This window comes from Conger conger, chromosome 19 (genome assembly GCF_963514075.1).
Source record: "Conger conger chromosome 19, fConCon1.1, whole genome shotgun sequence".
NCBI classification, from domain to species: domain Eukaryota; kingdom Metazoa; phylum Chordata; class Actinopteri; order Anguilliformes; family Congridae; genus Conger; species Conger conger.
This window is the reverse complement of record NC_083778.1, coordinates 13662748-13668747: the sequence shown is the minus strand read 5'-3', so window position 1 is coordinate 13668747 and position 6000 is coordinate 13662748.

Sequence of the window (6000 nt, the reverse complement as noted above, 5' to 3'; positions counted from 1 at the left end):
GATAAATCGGCAGGAACATTAAGGTCAGGAGGAAACTGCGGTGCAGAGGAGGGTTTAAAAAGCAACTGTCACTAATGCCGAAAAACGACCAGTAAAAAACAAATTAAATTTAGCTGTTTGCATTTGAATAAAAAATGTGCCATGAACGGTTTCCTTATGCTGCATACTGTGCAAGATGGATGTATTGCTTTGTGGTATACACTGCGACCACTTTGTTAGGTAGACCTGTACACCAGCTTGTTAATGCTAATTAGCAGCAACTAAATGCATAAAAAGCATGCAGAATTGGTCAAGAGGCTCAGCTGTTTTTCAGAACAAACAGCTGAAAACTGACTTTGATGATGGAATGATTGTTGGTGCCAGACAGGGTGGTTTGAGTATCTCAGAAACTGCTGATCTCCTGGGATTTTCACGCACAACATTCTGTAGAGTTTGCATTTGCAGAGAATAGTGCAAAAGAAGTCTTATAAATACCTAATAAAGTGCTCACTGAGTGTATATTTCGTGATTGCATGAATTGCACTACTCAGGCATAAGCATTATGTTATCCATATCCATTGCGTTTGTAGCTATATAGAGGCTATCCAGTAGCCTTTTAGCCTGGATAGAGTCCATATAGCAGTGGACTAACCAGGAGTTGATTTATTGCTAGCGTTCAGGCTAATAGTACACATTAAAACAGCCATGAGAGGACTTGATGCAGTCAGGAGAAATACAAAGACTGACAGTTTGAGCGTGTTGTGCAGTTTCAGTCGAGTGCCAGAATTTAAACCCTGTGGTTTTTTCACAGTAATATTCAACCCCAGCATCCTTCCAGGCTCTCGAGCAGCGGGGAGCCATCTGAAATTAATTTGCTCCACTGGATTTGTGATTATATTTTCTTTTGCAAGTGTTATTGGGTGCAGAATTCCTCACAGAGCAGAGAAATTACTCAGAATGAATGAGCAGTGAAAGGAAATGGTGGAAAAATGTATAACATTTAAACGGGAGGCTTTGAAAACTGACATTATTCAATGTAAACACATTACTCTGCGTGATTGACTCAGATATGGCAGGTTACTGTGAGGAGAGGTGAAGTAATGGTTTAAACTCTGTGCCAGCAGTTCACTTTCAGTGGGCTTCATGTTTTCATTTTCATTCTGAGGCAGTTAAACTAGCTATATATCAAAACTACAAATATAAATAACCATCTTTTTTTTTTTTTTACAACACTCTGTGAATAAGACAACACACTGATCGTGAATATTTGTCGGAAGATCCAGCTGCCATTTCTAAAAGATTTTGCTGGGGTTTTTTTTTTGAGGATACATGCATTTGTCACTATAGGTACACTTGAAGAAGAACCACACATTCCTATTACTGACCAAGAATGCACATAGATATTTGGGCACCTGTAGAGTTTATATCACAGAGTCCACTCTGCCAGAAAGACACCATAGGGATTTATTTACAGTAATTGTTTTTTGCTTGAAGTTGTGTGACAGATATTTGTTCACAACATTAATTGAGTCTCAGAGCTTTATATACAGAAATATATTCAGGTAAGTATTGCAGATTGCCTGTAACTGTTATTATGTTCTTTCTAGATCACCAGTACCGTTCTGCTGTCTGTGCAAGTAACCTTTCTCTGCACTGGTTCAAGGTATCTGACTCCTCCTCCATATGTTCAAAGTGTCTCATAATCACGCTTGAATTTCAAGACCACAATCAAAGGAAATATTTCACTCTGCCCTCTGCAGAGTTTTCACTTTGAACTCCCCCCCCCCCCCCCCCCCTCCCCTTTAACTATAATATTATATTTTTCTTCAAAAGGCCCAAAAAAAGGGAAAGAAAGTGGACGTTCCCCAAAAACAACAAGCTGAGAAGTTGAAGTGAATCCCTGGAGCACACGAGAGGTGGGAGGAGATGGCGGCGGAGGCCGTTTTTTAACTGGACGGGACCGGGCACTAAAGGATCATGAACGTGCTCCTCTGTGTGCTTTTTCTGTTTCATGTCGCTAAACGGCGGCGGCGGCTGTCTGTAGGTGCAGCTCTGGGCCCGCCTGGCTCACGATAGTCCAGCTTTCATGTGGATGTTCTGTGAGGGGCCGGGGCGACTTCAAAAGGGGGTTTTGATGTCCGGACACTCCCTCCCCCCCCCCCCCCAGTCCAGCAGTCTGCCGGTCGTGACGTCGGCTGTCCCACAGACGGGGAGTGCCGGGGGAATGGACTCGGTTTCCGAAGATAGGCGGGGCCCCTGCGGAGAGCGTGAATCACGGCCTCGTGGCAAACCAGGTGTTGCTCGCCCAGGTGTTGCTCGCCCAGGTGTGATACAGGGCGCGGATTTCTGCAGAACAAATCGGCCGTCCCCCCCAGTACGTTCTCTGGGCAAGGATGACTCCTGACGTCTGCTGTGTGTTGGGCGTGACACACAGGGGTGAGGTAACTCACACGCTTCTCCCAGCTGCTAAATAAACAGGCTTTCTTTTTTTCCCCTCCCCTCTCTGTGTCCGTGTGCCTATATTCTCTTTTCCAAATATTTTATAATCTCACTGGGAGAGAGGGAAGAGGGAGGGGGACTTGCAGGGTATGATGACCTCTCTCTGGGGGGTCGTTGAGTATACCAGCAGGCCAGAGAGGAGCATTCTCTTGAAAGGTTCATCACTGGATAGCAGGGCCCCGAGTCATTGCTAGTGCGTCGCCAGTGCTACTGAACTCCTCATCCAGCGGGACATTTGCTTCAACCGTGCCACTACGCCACCTGATTTCACCAATGGGCTTATCATCTGAACCCAGCAGGTAGAATAATGAGTGAAATCAGGTGGTGTAGCGCACGGGAGGAGCAAATGCCTGCAGACACTGTGGCACCGCGGAACGCGATGAGTTTAAAAGTCACCGACCGGCGTCTGCAACACCTCGTTTCCGAGCCCTAGATCAGCCGTCGACTGAAAGACCACAGAGGCACGCTGAGTGCTGTGGCACTTCAGATTCAACACCCTGAGCGCAACGCTACCGAGGTCAGCTGTTACTGCAGCGCCCCCCCCCCCCCCCCCTTGAGTGCAGCTGGGCCCAACCCTCACCCTGTGAAAGGGGATATGCATGTGAACAGGTGTGGGTGGAGCGGAGGGGGCGTGCAGCAGGGGGGGTGGGTCAGGGGCCTCTGCTGCCCCCAGTGCATCTCTTTGGGCCCCGTTCACAGCCTGGGCTTTGACACAGTTGGGTTTCGAGGCCCTTTTGTTGCCCCGGTGCCAATGAAACCTCTCTCCGGTTATGTGAGAGCAACTGATTCACTGTCATAAAAAAAAAAAAAAAAAACAGGGATAAAGCACAATTGAGTGGGTGGGAGGGCCACCCGCGATGGCCCCCGTTTTTTTATGAAGGGCTCTCTTCAGCCCCGACCACCTCCCCAACATCCATATGGAGGCTTCTAGCTCCGTTCCCTCAGCCCTGGGGGAGGGGCGATCGCTCGGGAGGGTTAGTTTGACCTTTGACCCCCCGGACGTTTTCCCTCCGGCCCTACGTCTGTCCTGCGGGGCGAAGCTCGATTCGCTAACGAGCCGTTTTGCTACCACTGCGAAACGACAGCGGAGAAGGCCATAGGGAGAGGCCCCCCCACGCCGCAGGGGCCATTCAGGGGTCCAAAGGTCAGGGTTAGTTATCGGTTTCGGCTGGGCGGAGGAGGTCCTCTCTGGCCAGATTCTGGCAGCTGTACGGCCCAGACCCCTCCAGCAAACATTGGGGGGGGGGGGGGTGGGGCTGGCTGGGACAGACCCTCTCACAGTGAAGTAGGTCACAGCACTGGGCTATTTTCCTCCAGACAGACAGACAGACAGACAGACAGAGGGGATTCCAGGCTGGACGGACTTCAGCCAGTCGGAGCGGTATTTGGGGCAGGGGGAACAGCTGTGCCCTAGCGCTACTGCGGAGCCAGAGCGGGTTGGCAGGGAGAGCGGTCTGGGCCAGGCCCGGGGCGACAGGGAGTTAACGGCACCTGTGCCTGCGGAACCCGGAGCCTGGGGGGGCCGTGTCTGTCTGTCTGTCTGTCTGCTTTAGTGGTTTTTTGAGTGTGTTTTTTTTTTCGCTTTTTTCCATGACACGACACATGCCGTCTTTCTGCTTATGTCATAACCCCCCCGGCGGCCGCCCGACGCTGTCATCACGCCGTCCGCCACAGCTGCCCCCGACCCCACCCCCCGTACGGCTCGGAGTAACAAATGTGGCCATTTGTGTTTTTTATTTAAAGCCTGCGCGCTTGTCGCCTCAGGTCTCCCTTATTCAAACTACGTCGGTCGCCTCCGGAGTCACTTATTCAAACCATGCCTGCCTCCTCCTCCTCCTCCCCTCTCCCCGTGAAAGCGGATCGTCGACCCCGAGGCCCAGTCATATGACCAGATGAGAAAATTAAGACAGCGTGTAGACCAGTGGTTGACAACCCTGTTCCTGGAGATCTACTGTCCTGTAGGTTTTCACTCCAACCCTAACAAAGCACACCTTATTCAACAGCCAGAGAACTCATTGAGCTGCTCATTAGTTGAGTCAGGTGTGCGAAATTAGGGTTGTAATAGAAACCTACAGGACCTACAGAAACCCAGGAACAGGGTTGGTTACCACAGGTGGAGACACTAAATGTGAAAGGGCAATGTGCTAATCAGACCAGAAACATGCAGTTGAAAGATTGTACTGGTTCTCAGCAGCACATTTTGTGAGCCAATCCTTCTTCATTTCCGATGTTTATATGACAGGCGTTGCATCATTTTTGTGTTCAAATTATTTTTCATCCTTCTCTTTTTCCAGATATGGATGATACATCCAATTGGAATTGTACACCCCCCCCCCCCCCCCCCCGTTGTTGGAATACCTTCCATGAATTTAGAAAGGGGCGCACGTCAATATTGGCTTACTGCAGTCGCTGCCATTTCTCTGGACTCCAACACCAGGGGCACTGCAGGACTGATTGACTCGCCAGAGCCCCGTTGACTGAACGGTTGGAGTCTGCCAATTCCTGAAGAACTGCAGCATCAATATGGGGGTGGTTTCCCGTCGTGCACTGGCATTGGCTGTGTGTGACTGTGGTTTGTGCTAACTCCCACCTTCCCGGTGATCGTATCGCAGTATCAGGGCACGTAACCGCTGCCCTGGAGGTGCTGAAATCCGTGGGACGGTCACTTAGACAAGCTCTTGGTGGAAGGAGATGAGACTTGGCTTGAAAGTTTCTTCGCCGCAGATGTGCTGTCAGAACCTCTCTCTCAGAACAGTCACTGAATTGCGAAAAAATCACACGGCCAAGGCGCAAAAGCCATTTATTTTCTTACACCCTTGTTAAAAAATCATTTCAGTTTATGGGGGAACACAAAACAGATGGAACGTTTGCACTTCCAAAATAAAACTGAGGTTTGTAAACTGTTATTCCCCCCCTTGGAAATGGCGTGACATGACATAGGTTTTGCATAATTATGATTAATACCGCTAATCCGAAACACTTCGCTTTGTCCTCTCATCCTGTAATGTTGGAAAAAAAAAAAAAACATGACATATCTGTATTTTCTCAAACGCTCCCTACTTAACTGTGATTTCGGCACGCCACGCGACCGAACCTACGTGTCACCGTTTCCCAACGTAATGACAGAGGGTCTGAATGAGCGAACTCCCGTTTTTGTGAGTTCATAACCTGGCAGCGAGTGCCTCGGATGTTTTTGAAGTGATGACCTCATCCCTCCTGGGTTTAGCTCACGCATAGGCGCCTCTCAGTTTAACATTGAGGTTAAAAGTTAAGACGTGGCCTCTTTTTTTTCTTTCTTTTTTTTTTTTTCCTCCTCCTGGAAAAGTACCGATGTCGAGTCTTTCCCTTCGCGGCTGACCGCTATAGTTATCCCGTGTGACTGTTGTCCTGTCTAATTTCAGGTGTCTGGGCACAAACCCAAACAATGCAAATGTAACGACCGTGTTCATATTCCAGCGTAGTGGTGTTAAGGTACGTGACTGGGACACGCAAGGTCGGTGGTTCGATCCCCGGTGTAGCCAC